The sequence below is a fragment of the Ambystoma mexicanum genome, chromosome 5q, assembly GCF_040938575.1.
Source record: "Ambystoma mexicanum isolate Mex_15411 chromosome 5q, UKY_AmexF1_1, whole genome shotgun sequence".
Taxonomy (NCBI): Eukaryota; Metazoa; Chordata; class Amphibia; order Caudata; family Ambystomatidae; genus Ambystoma; species Ambystoma mexicanum.
Window position 1 is genome coordinate 1,285,776,090 of NC_090933.1, and position 13,442 is coordinate 1,285,789,531.

General features: G+C 44.9%; 1 long non-coding RNA gene across 1 annotated transcript; it reads left to right on the forward strand.

Annotated features, from left to right (window-relative positions):
- The first annotated feature begins 12,699 nt into the window (after positions 1-12,699).
- LOC138498708 (uncharacterized) lies at positions 12,700-13,232 on the forward strand. Its single transcript, XR_011278847.1, has 3 exons — positions 12,700-12,875; positions 12,967-13,020; positions 13,099-13,232. It is a non-coding gene; the product is annotated as an uncharacterized lncRNA (long non-coding RNA).
- Positions 13,233-13,442: the final 210 nt, after the last annotated feature.

Sequence of the window (13,442 nt, forward strand, 5' to 3'; positions counted from 1 at the left end):
CGTAACCGAGCAGGAGGAAGGGAAGGATATCAGAGGGAGGCAGAGAGAAAGTAGGTGGGGGAAGGTTAGCAGGGGAGAGGCAGCGAGAAGGAAGAAGAGAAAAGGAAGGTCTTGAAGAGCTTCCGGAAGGTAAGGAGGTCCGGCTCAAGGCAGAGAGAGGCAGGGAATCCATTCCAAAGGGAGGCACTTGCAGAGGAAAGAGATCTACCACCCAGTCTCTGCTTGAAGAAGTGACTCCTCCGCAGAGATTTGGAAATAGACGAGCGGAGGGCTCTGGAAGGAAGGTACTTAGGACGATAGCGTTGGAGATAGTACAGCACCGCAGCCCTAGGAGGCCTTGTGGGTGATGCAGAGGGTCTAGAACTTGATCTGGGAGGCAGTGGAAGGATTTCAGAGCCGGAGAGATGCAATCCCTGGGCTTGAGGCCAAGGATAAGTGTCACGGTCCTGTTTTGGATGAGTTGCAGAGGGCGGAGGGTAGAGTTTGGTAGATTGAGAAAGAGGCTGTTGCAATAGTGCAGCCTAGAGAGAATCAGGGGTCTGGAGACATTGAGCTTCAGGGGAAAGGTGAGAAAAGGTAGAATACCTCTGAGGAGGTGCATTTGGAAATGGGACCTTTTGGAGATGTACGTGAAGGGTGGAGAGAAGGAGAGAGTCGAAGATGACCCAGAGGTTTTTTGCCTCACAAGAAGGCAAAGGGCCAAGGGTGGCCAGTCAGAGTGAAAGGGGAAACGTGGGAGCATGGGTCCCAATGAGAAGGATCTCTGTCTTACTGGCATTAAGGTAGAGATCATTAGAGGCGCACCATGCACACCATGCCTGAATAGTGGAAAGACAGTCAGGGATGAGCGAGGAGGAGGAGGAGGAGGAGGCAGAGGGTAGGCTGAAAAGAGAGCTTTTTGTCATCCGCATTACACTGTAATTTAGAGGAAAAGGTAGAGATCAGGCAGGCCAAGGGGGCCAGATAGACATTGAAAAACGAGGGCGAGAGGATAGATCTCTGGGCAACACCACCTGTTGAGAGTGTGATGGAGGAGAGGAAGGGCCCATGTTCAAACTGGGAAAGTCGGTACAAGAGGAAAGCCACGCCAGAGGCTGATCCGTGATGCCTATCTCGGAGACGGGTGATCAGGATGCTGTGGTTCAGTGTCAAAGGCAGAGGAAAGGTCAAGGATGACAGAGGACAGAAGGAGCGTTAGAGTCAAGGTTAGAGAGCAAATCTTCACGGGTGATCAGAAGAGCAGCTTCCGTGCCTCTGGCTGCTCTGAGGCCAGACAGCTGGTCATGGAGACAACCAACAGATTCAGTGTGGAGGGTTAGCCGGAGATAGCCAATTTCTCCAGGAGTTTGCCCAGGAACGGAGTCATGGAAATTGCACAATAGTTTGCTGGAATGGAGGGGTCAGCAGAAGGCTTTTTGAGCATGGGGTACACAAGAGTGTGCTTGAGAGAAGAGGGGAAAACTCCAGTGGCAAAGAAGTGGATACAGAGATTGGCCAAGGCTGGAGCAAGAGAGTCAATGTTGTCCTTAATGGTTCTGGAGGGGAAGGGAAGACGCCTGTTTGGAGGAGACTTTCATACACCGGACTTGTCTGGAAACCTCATCAGGTGTGACAGGAGAAAGGGGGGAGAGGAGGAGGGGAGACGGAGTGACCAAGGCAGGCCTGAGAGAGGTAGAGGGAGGGAGGGGAGCAGACGAGAGTAAGGACAGGATGTCCTGAGTTTTTGTAGGGAAATGAGAGGCCAGGGTCGAGCAGACGGGGTCGGATTGGCCCCTCAGCCTTTAAATCGTCCCTGGGGAGTGGGGGCTGGTTTCTGGCCATGCCTGGGCCGGTTTTGAAAAAAAAAAAATTACATTAGTTTTTTATTCCAAAAAGCCTTTCATTCTTCTTAGGTCGATAAATGAGTACCAACACAGGTTGGGTGATATTGTCTGCATATTTGTTCTATAAAAAAAGAGCTTAAGCGTAAGTGCTATACAATAACATATCATTTGGCCTTGGACGTCTACTTCGATTCACAGTAATTTGACAATATGGATCTATACACACAGATATTAATGATACATATGGTGATCCATTCTTGTATGAAATGTGTATCACATTAGTGAAATCATAACCATATTTTTCGTAGTTTACTTAGGAACAATGCTATTTGATGCCACTTCCAGTTTTGTCAAGGGTTGAAAGGTTGTGTTTCATCGCTTCCAGGGATGTCACTTTGGGGTGGGGTCAAATGACATCACTTCCGTTGATGTCTTCAGAGGTCAAGGGTCATGAAGGGAGGGGTGGGCCACTTTTTTGAGGCGAGGGGTGGGCCACTTTCTTTTGGGTGACTGGGCCTATTTCTTGTCGCAGTCCGACCCTGCGAGCAAAGGGCCTGGGTGGTTGTGATAGAGGAAGATACTGCAGAAGGATTGCCCAGCACCTTGCAGATTTTGAAAAGTTTGGCCATGTTAGATGCTGTGGAGATGCAGGCTTGAATGGAGACTCTATTTTTAGAGAGGATGGAGAGTCTATATTGCCTATGAAGTAGGCGGCAGGCCAGTTTGTCAGAGGGTGGACCTGAAGCTCCCTATTTCCCTTCAGCTGCTCTGCACTTGCATTTCAGGGCAGCCAAGACAGAGTCGTACCAAGAATTGCACTTTTTGGAAAGCTTCAGGCAGATCCGAATGACAGGGGCAATGATGTAAAGAGTGTTAGAGACGGAAAGATAAAAGTCAGAAAGGACTGTGTCAGCATGGGAGTCAGCTGCTGGAGTAGGTGGAGGAGACTAGGTGGAGGCAAAGGCTGCCACTTACACTCTCTTCATGGGCCGGGTGACCGTGAAGGCTGGTGGCAGTGCTGGGTGAGCCAATGCCAGGGGAACTGGAAGCTTCAATTGAGAAGAGAGAAGAAAGTGATCAGTCCAAGAGAGAGGAGCAGTGAGAGGTTTAGATAGCGGGATGTCGGAGGAGATGAGAGCATCCAGGGTGTTTCTGGCAGAGTGGGTCGGACCAGAGGGTAGAAAGCAAAGGGAGAGAGAGTGGCAGAGGTTGCAGAAAAGCCCTGAGGAGTCCGGATAGTCCAGATGGATGTAGATGTTTGTAGATATAAACTCAATGCTGCTTGTTGTAATTCCCCTGAATACAGTATTCTTTGTTCATTTCTCATAAAATGTTTGAAAATGTTTGCACATTTCGTCACTGCTGACACAGAGATAAACATATGTTTTTCATGGCAAAGGAAACACATAGAGTGCTGAAAACTCATCTGTGAGCTCACTAGTACCGTGCCATTGCAGCCATCCAATTTAAATTCAGCAAACATGTAATACATTTTTGAGGTTCAATGAGGACGAACTCAAAATGTTACCCGACACAGAGTTCCATGGCATTGGACTGAAAAAGCCCTTTGACACAAAAAGGTAATTTTTTCTTTCCTGTGCACTTATAAACATTCAATGCGGCATGTTCTAAATCCACTAAATACAGTCTTTTTGTGCATTTCTCATAAAGCCCCGCACATCATCGGCAGGGCCTGATCGTATGTGAGACTGCCCATTACGGGAATGCGGCAGAAGTGATGAACACACATCACTCAGAAACAAAAGGTGACTTCCAGAAATCCCGACCTTCGACTCAAGTCCAGAAAGAAAGTTGTGTTTTGTTTTAGGACAGCCCGTTCATTTGAACCTCACTTGGTTTAAAAATATTGAGAGGGGGATGTTTTTAGAGAGCTTTGTTGTTCTCTGGCCTCAGGTCTAGTGCTTTTAAAGAAGACCGTTTTTGTAAAAATCATCAAATGTATAAATTTACTGCAAACCTTTATTTTCACTGAAAAAAGTGAAAGAAAGTGAGTTTTGTGTAAAAAAGTGATTTGACATGGTTTTTTCACCAGACCAAGTTTTTTTCGTGCAGAATCATGTTAGGCTTTGGGCCAGTAGGTTTTTATGATTTTCCATCTATCATCAACAAAATCCTTTGGTGGGCGCAAGCATCACATATGTTGCTCTCTGAAAAAATGCACCCTAATATTCTTTTACAAACAAAGTGGGGTTCAAATGAACGGGGGTGTCCTAAAACATTAAAAAACACTATTTATGTGTAGTTTGGGTTGCACTCGTGACAGCTCTGTTACACATGTGCCGCTTTCCTAAAATGAGATGATAGATATGTGTATCAAAACATTTTTTTTTATCCCTGTGCATTTTTTTAACATGATCAATAACTAGTGTTTTTGAAGTGTGAAACTTTAGAGCATTACGAATGATTATAGCCACTCCGCCAAATCTCGACAGATGCCTGTTAGTGGGCAGTAAACTATATCCCTCTGGAGTGGCTGTAGAGGCAGCATGGGAAGTTGCCTCACTAAGCCACGTCTCTGTAATAGCTAGCACGTCGATGTCCTGTTCCATAATAGCATGTGCTATCTCTAGTGCATGCGCATCCAGGGAGCGGGTGTTAAGGAAAAAAAGTCAAAGCATCTTTTTGACAGCCACCAACACAGTAAGAGTAGAGTGGGCCTTACATCCAACTTGTATGGTAATATCTATATCAATCAAATGATTCAAGCTGTCCGTGTTACTAATAGAACCTGTTATTGGGGCAATATTCCTCCCTTTCACACTGGCCTCTACTCTGATATTCTCTGTGTCAGTGGATATCAGATTAGGTAATGCTAATTCTAATCCCTGCTAGGAGTGATTCCTCAAGTTGTACTTAGTGGACTGTCTTTGTCTGGCAGATCTTGTCTCAGGGACTCAACCCTAGATCCAAAGGGCGAGGCTCTGCTACTGCTGTTACCTCCAAAGACTCCTGTCTACTTTCTTCCTTGCATTGAATCTTGGTCTTTATTTGAGAATAGGGCCCTCCACCCTGTGCCACTAGGTCTTCTTCTATTGGACAGAGTTTGATTTCCCAGATTGTGTCTAAGAAGAACAGACCAAAGACCTCCCCTTTTGAAAGCTGTAGAGGTTTAGGGGCCAGATTAATCAGGAGAGCCCGGAGGTTGGTGGGACACTGCGATGAGCTGGTAACAGCAAGTAATTCATGTCGGGATTTCTGGTGGACTGGAGCAAAATTCTCAATGCAATCCTGGAGAAGATATACCTGGAGATCTGTCTCAGTTTGGGCTTTCTCCTAATTGGAATCCAGTAGTCATAGGCACTCCAAACCTCGAAAGCATTCTAGAAGGCATATATGCCTGACTGCAGAGGGGATGGAAGATGAACACTGCGATCCTGTTTCCTGGTCATAATTGTGTAAATAGCTACCCCTGGGGATACCTATCTTCAGTGTGGTTCTTCATCTTCTGGTCAGCGTGGGCGACCTCTGTATCTGGTTCCAACCTATCCCACTTCTGACACCACTTATGATGGGGTGGCACACCAAAAATAACCACTATGACTCAGATAAAAAGTCCAAGGGTCTTTATTGATGATTTGACAGATCGATTGGGTATAGAGTTCCTGTTACTGATTTTAGGGCCTACCAGGTTCTTTAGGATGTTTGGCACTAGGCCTGTCAGTCACTCTGTACTTCCTGCCGGTTTACTCCGCCACTAGCCCAGGCGTCTTTAATGAGATGTTGGTACTGGCAAAAGGGAACACCTATCTGTCTCTCTTTTCCTTGTACTACTTGTGATTTTCCTAAAATGATGGCTAATGGACTCCCTATCAGCCTTCTCTCAATTCCTGGACCTAGCACGCTTAATGTCCTTAGGGAGGGTGCCGTCTTCCAAACAGTGTCAGCTGTTCTTCTTCCACACACTTTCTTACATGACCCCGGCTACACTGGATTTCAAATTTACTCTTGCCACCATACTATTGTCTTCCCAATCTCTCACTCTGCCTTTCCACCTGCATCCTTTGATCTGTCTTCCCTTAATTCTCAACTCCTTCACTTCCTACTGTCGCTACCTCCTGATCCCTACCTTCTTATCCCTTCCTCCTTCCTCACAATCTACTTCCTTGCCTCTTTCAGTTCTTCTGTAATAATCCTTCTCTGTTCCTACCACTGCTAATATTCTCTCACTCCCTGCCTCCTTACTACCTTTACTTCTGCTGCTACTACGGTCAGTCTACTAATGCTTCTACCCACTAGGGTTCACTATCACCCTCCTCTACCAACTACCCCTTTACTACCTATTCCTCTCACTCGCTACCTATTATCTAACAGACCGATTCAATGCCAAAGCAGCCTCCACTGACCCTCAACCAACCAGAGTCAACATAGAAGCACCCCAATTGAACACCCACAAATCAAAACAGGGAACAACAAATAAATCAAACCACACCAAAAAGATACACTGCAACCTGATAAATGCAAGTCCAAACATGGCACCGAAATCTACGACCTCCTAAGTGACGGAGGCATCGACATCCTATTCGTAACTGAAACATGGCTAGATGACAACTACAAAATCACTCTCAACACCTGCCTGCCTGATACCTTCAAGTGCGTCCAAGCAAACAGAAAACCAAAAAAGGTGGTGGACTGGCAATCATCCACAAGGAACACCTGGAAATTAAAGTGGAAGACCCATTAAACATCGATAAATGTGAATCTCTAATCCTCCGCCTATCAACAAACCCAAGAACTAACCTGAAATTCATACTGGTATACAGACCACCAATTTATGATGCAGCCTTCGTAGACACCTTACCGGAAGCAATCACCAACCTAGCTATTGAGCAAAACCACCTGATTATCCTCAGAGACTTCAAAAGCTGGTTCGATGAAGAAACCACAACCACACAAAAATCTCTTGCCAGCCAACTAGCAACAATGAAACTACATCAGCTAGTCAAAGGAGCAACCCACACGGCAGGACATACACTAGACGCAATCTTCACCAACAAAAAACTCATTACCATGGCGCCACCTGTTCAGATCTTCTGGAGCGACCACCTCATCATCCCTTTCATAATCGCACTGCCCACCCCAATAACCAAGCAACAGGGAAAGTTACCGATCATCATGAAAAGGAACTGGAGAACCATAAAAAAACTCCAACTTAATGGAACTACTGGAGATCACCAAACCACAAGCGACAATTATGGACGAAGCTGACCTGGACACTAAAATAGATCTACTTTGCAACTGGATCACTACAACAATTGACGAGATCACCAAAGAAAAACCTTTTAGTCCATCCCGCAAAAGAGCAACAGGAAAATAGTTCACCCCACTACTCGGCGCCATGAAAAGGAAAAACCGAAAACCTGAACTAGAATGGAGGATCAATAAAGACTGCGGAAAAAAATTCAAACCTCAACAACATACCTGTTCATACAAAAAGGAAATACAAAAAGCGAAAAATAAATACTTCGAGAATCCTCAGAGTACCAAACACCCAAAAAGAACTCTTTAAAATCATAAACGAAATAAAAAACCCACCCGTCTACAACGACACTCCTATACCATCGAAGAAAGTATGCAATGACCTTGCAGACCATTTCAAAAACAAAATCATGACCATCCAACAGATCATACAAAACAGACCATGCAAACACAATATTGAAGATACCCACCACTACGAGGAAAGCCGGAACAAACTCTGAATCTTCCCGCATATATCAGTGGAGACATTCGTCAAACTGGTAAATCAAATCAACAAATCAGGTTCCCCTGCGGATCCCTGCCCCCCTGACATTTACAGATCAATCCTCTCACAAGGAACACCCATGGAATACTACCGGAAAGTCCTCAACCAATCAATCACAACAGGGAAAGTGCCACAAGCCTTCAAATCAGCATACATCAAGCCGCTCCTCAAGGATACAGCAGGAAACGTAGAGGACCTCTCCAATTACAGACCGATCTCCAACATCCTGTACCCAGCTAAACTCCTGCAAACACACATATATAGAACCCAAGATTTCATAGAAGAACACCACCTATTAAACCAGGCACAAGTAAGCTTTAGACCGATGAGAGGAACGGAAACAGCACTTCTCTCAATCTGGGATGATCTAAAGGCAAACACAGACTCAGACAACAGCACTGCTTTGATAGTTCTAGACCTCTCCGCAGCATTCGACACAGTTAACCATGACATCTCATCATGAGACTGGAAGAATTTGGAATCCCTGACAACACCTTACTATGGATCAAATACTTCCTAACAAACAGAACACAAACGATATGGATGACACCTTTCAAATCAAACCCAAGAGAATCGTCATGCGGAATCCCACAAGGATCATCCTTCTCCCCACTACTATTCAACATCTACCTGTCTCAACTAATCAAAATCATCAAAAGACACAGCCTCACCTGTTACAACTATGCTGACACACAAATAGTCTATAAAATACAAGACTCACAAGATGAAAACTCAACATTAGAGAACTGCCTTCGTGAAATATACAACTGGATGAACTCAAACTACCTCAAACTCAACCCAGGCAAAACAGAAATAATGATCATCACAGTAAATGGAGGCGACAGCCACTACATCCCCTGGCCAACAGAACTTGGTGAAACCCCTGCCCCATCGTCGATTGTAAAAAACTTGGGAGTCCTGATGGACAACAAACTTACTCTAGATCCACAAGTAAATGCCCTAATCAAGAAATGCTTCTTTCTCCTGCAAGCAGTAAAAAGGATCCTACTATTCTTGTCATTCACTAACAAAACAATTACCATCATCTCTCTCGTCATGTCCAGGTTAGACTATGCCAATAGCTTATATCTAGGCATGCCTGAACGACTTCTAAAAAAACACCAACGCATACAAAATGCAGAGGCTAGACTGCTTCTTAAACTAACTCGAAGAGAACACATTACACCAGCGCTGAAAACGCTACACTGGCTACCCATCAAACAGCGAATCAAGTTCAAACCAATGTGCATAATGCACAGAGCAATCCACGACCAAGGCGCAGAGTTCCTTATAAGAAAGGTAAACGTATATCGCACAACAAGGCCACTCAGATCCAGTAGCGACATCCGTTTGGAACCAAAATCATACATCATAAGAAACCTCTGAGGATCCTCTTTCTCTCACCTCGCACCAAAAACCTGGAACAAACTTCCAAAGAACATACATAACACAAGAGATCACCTCCTATTCAGGAAACTCCTCAAATCCTGGCTCTTCATCCCATAACTAGAAAGAATGCCTATAGGGGCAATACACAGCTGAAACAATGTTGAGAGAGGAAACCGATCACCTATTCCCTAAGCCATCGACCCTCAACAGAAGTAAGGGATGTACCAATCTACAAGATATCCACTTACCAATTGAAAGATAGACAACCTAAAATCATACCAAAGAACGACTACAGATCGATCGGGATGGAAGGGTAAGGATGATCTATCAATAACACTTTGGCCCACAGTGTAATCAGAGGCAGCAATGGACCACCAATAGTAAACAGATATGAAGGGAGCGGGTGAATGTAAATACATCACTATTATCAGAGTGGGGGATAATGCTCGGCCAACCGGGTGTACTAAGTTCAATAACATAGCTGGGAACCGCCACACCATTGCCCCAGAAACTAGACAGTCTGGAAAGAAAAGAGAAGGAATATACCTACCCCGTATGATAACCGGATACATAGAACAAGAATAACAAGGATTAAGAGACATATAACCCAATAACCCAAAGCTCAAATTTCTGCATATTTAACTCACACAAAAACCCACACAACCACTTCTCGCACAGCAAACCGCACACACTTCACTACAGTGCAACTGCAAACAATCAAGACATAAATCGCACCAACAGCACGCAAGGACTTGCATCGATCCGATATTCACACCCTGGCTCAGTGCACGGTAAAAACCGAACTGAAGCTGCCAACAGGACACCACCTTCTCACTTTCCTACACCCTCTTCACCTCACTAACCCACCCCCACCTCCTTGTTTGCAGATCCACCTGAGCATCTGTGGACCAATTCCGTTGGTGACGGTGCGCTATATAAAAACCTTTAACATTAACATGTATTCCCAACTACTACTACTACCTCTGCCACTACTACCACTATCTCTGCTACTCCTACTCTATCTCTACTACTCCCGCTCTCCACTCTTACACACAAACAATCAACAGCCCCCCTCTCTCCAAAGCCTCCATACTCATTGTGCTCTTGGAGGTCCTCCTCTACCTCGTGCCCTCACCCAACTAACCCACACGCAAGCATTCACACCCTTTCCTAAATACCCCTCCCCCTCCAAGAATTGGCCAATTTACCTTACCAATCACTTACCTACCTTGACAGGGTGTGATGGGGAGGGGTTTCATTAGGCTTCATAGGGGCTAGTAAGCCCCGCCCCCTTCCTGCTGTATTGTTAATATGGAGCCTGGACGGTGCGGTGCTACCCGCCCCAAAGGAAACCTAAAACTGTTGGCTTTTTCTACTGCTTGTTTAGTGTGTGTGACTGGCTGTGAAAAATGGTTTGGCCAATCAACCAAAGATGCGGAATCTGTGGAGCCATACATTGTTTTTATGCTTACATCCTCATCACCCTTACTTTCAGAACCCTCTTCTCTGAGAGAGGCTTTGCCCAGCAACCTAGATGGCACCCATCCTCTGAACATTTTAAACAATGGGACATTTCACCTGACAGCAGTTTCTCCTGTTTTGATCAGTACCATGGTACCATTGTGTTCAATGGGTTTGCCTCATCCAGAAGTTCCGATATGGGGGTGATCATATACTAGCATGTACCCGAACCTGTAGGTAGTACTGTAAATTGAAGCAGAAACAGTATTGGGTAAGATTATCGTGGTAAATTCCAACACAAAGATTTTGGCAGCCCATTCGATTGCTTCCAACCCTTCCTGATGGCGGATAGAGGTGTACAGACTCTGTACATCAAAGGAAACTAGTATACAGTCCGGTGGTAATGTGCCTACCTCCTTCATGCATTTTAGGAAATCAGATGTATCTTGGAGGTATGTAGATGTACTCTGTACAACCGGTTGTAGAACTTTGTCCATGTAGATGGCTAGAGGGTCAAATATACTGCCTGTGCCCGCTACTATTGGTCTCAGTGGTGGATTTATCAAATCTTTATGTATTTTAGGCAGGCCGTAGAACACCAGGGTAATTCGAAACTCTTTGGTTAGGAAGTCTTTGGTCTTTTGGTTAATTCATTCATTGTGGAGAGCTTTATCAAGTGTCTCTTTGACCAGTGATGTGATCATAGATGTGGGATACTAATCTTGTAAGATCTGCCTGCCTTTGGGGATAGTCACCATACAGTACTGTTTTGAACTGAATGTTTTCGTAATATTTACCATGACACCATAGATCACAGATTATGAGACATGTCCAGGATGGACTAATTTTGAGTGTACTATGCACAACAGGTTCGACATTTCCGCAGAATGATGAGAATGTGAACATGATCAATGAGCATTCATACAACTGGATAACCATCTACTCATTGAAATTGGGTTTATTACTACCGTCCCATTGAGCTGTAGACAGCTTCAGTTTACTCGCGCCCTACTTGCCGCAGCTTTCTGTGTTGGTGCACATAATCTAAACATTAGGAGTAGCAGCCAGTCATTTCCTATTTATGGGCATCTTTGACACAACTTCCTCACTATAAATATTCAATGGCGACTGAACATCCTCATCACCCTAGTGATAGTCTTATATATGGGATGTAGTTCCCCATTGAGTCTCTCCTAATATGTGAACTCCCTGCACTTAGAATGACATTCTAAGATAGCATGCATGCTGCCAGCCGTCTTACTTTAACGGCTGGCCATTGCTGTTTACATTGTGATGCCATCACGCTGTGATGTGATGACGTCATACACCTCGTCGTAAGTAAAAGGGGGCCATTTTGGTGCGCATATGTGAACGTGGTTTCCAAGAAGAGGGATAAGAACGCTGTGGCGCTATATGTAAGTCAGACATAGATCCTTGGGACTGCTATATCTGTATTCTTTTACTTATTCTTTGCTATTTGAGGTAATTTGTTGAACTGGTTAGCAGTCCCATTAATTCAGCCCTTGCATTTATCTAATTCACAGCCTCAAGCTTACACATACAACTGGTGATGATTTGTCAGGAAATCATGTCGTGGTTCATCCTCCATGACAAGCAATTTTCCAGCAACTCGTGTTTCCTCCCGTTTGTGTACCCCTTTATCCGCATCTCGATCCGTTTCTGTCTTTAAGCTAAGGATGTCACACAGGTGCACTTTTCCGATGCGTTTCCATTCACTCAGACAACCCTGGGGATTGTCATGGAAACGTTGGTTGCCGGAACACCAATGCGCCAGGTTACGGCGTTCTCAGCGTCCCGCCGTATGAGCGTGCTACTCTGTTCTATATAAACACCGCCCATGACAACGGACGCTGCTTCTGAATTTTGTTCTTGAGCTCTCTGTATTACGGACCTTGTTGTTCAGTTCTTTGACCCTTTTTGCTTACGGATTTCCCCTGCTTTAACCTTGGCTCTTGCTCTACTTAATTGTGCTCTTGTTTGAATACCCAAACTCGGAACGCTGATACCTCTCTTCTCTTGCCTCACGTCTTGTTGCTGTTTGCCTGGAACGCTGCCGATTTTGGAACGTTACGAACACTTCTCTCTTGCCTCACGTCTTACCTGCTGCTTTGCCCGGAACCTTGCTGACCACGGAATTCTGTTTGACCTCGCCTCGGCTTCACGTTTTTGCTACGTTGATTACTGGAACTGTTCAGCATTCTCAGCCTACATTTCTTGTGTAAAGGATTTCTGGACATTACGAACAAATTCTGAACGTTAGTGTGCGGACTAGAGACTGCCTTAGCACACCTTAGGCGTCCGCGTGCCGGCGGGGTTAGGTTTGGCCTCCTGATCCTCGGATTGTTCATCTTATTGACTTCCTAGTATTGCTGAGAACTGTTGTCATCCTCTGTTTTCTCCGTTCTGCCATGGTAGTCTAGGTAAGATCATCTTCTGTTTGTATCACTGTTATCCTAGTGCAGTCAACCTACTGCATTTGTTTAAAAATAACATTTATGTTTTTTTCTAAAGGATTACGCCCTGATTGTTGCTTTCATACAGTGGCATAGAAAGACACATCCATACGTGAGTTTCTAGTGGACTTGTTTTTTCTTGTTGTATTTCTGGTCACATTGAAACCTGACATTGTGTCTTTCTTTGCAGCCAGCTGTGTCCCAGGGCGGTATTCTCCTTCCAGGCAATCCTCCTTCCAAACAGTCCCTATGTACTTTTGGGAGTTCTATTGTAGGGAAGAACTCTACGTCTATACTACGCGCTCAACTGTCCATAGGCTTGGAACCCTGGTCTCCTTGTGAGGGTCCTTACATGATTATTGAAAGGGATTCTACACTACCCTCAGTCTTGTGCGCAGTCTTCTAAATTGATGACCAACTACTGGACATACCCGTGCTAGATTTCAGCCTATACATATCCCAAACTAATCTAGAGGTAATATCCCCTTTTGGGCTTATGGTTGCAGGAAAAGATTAGTGACATGTGTCTATTGA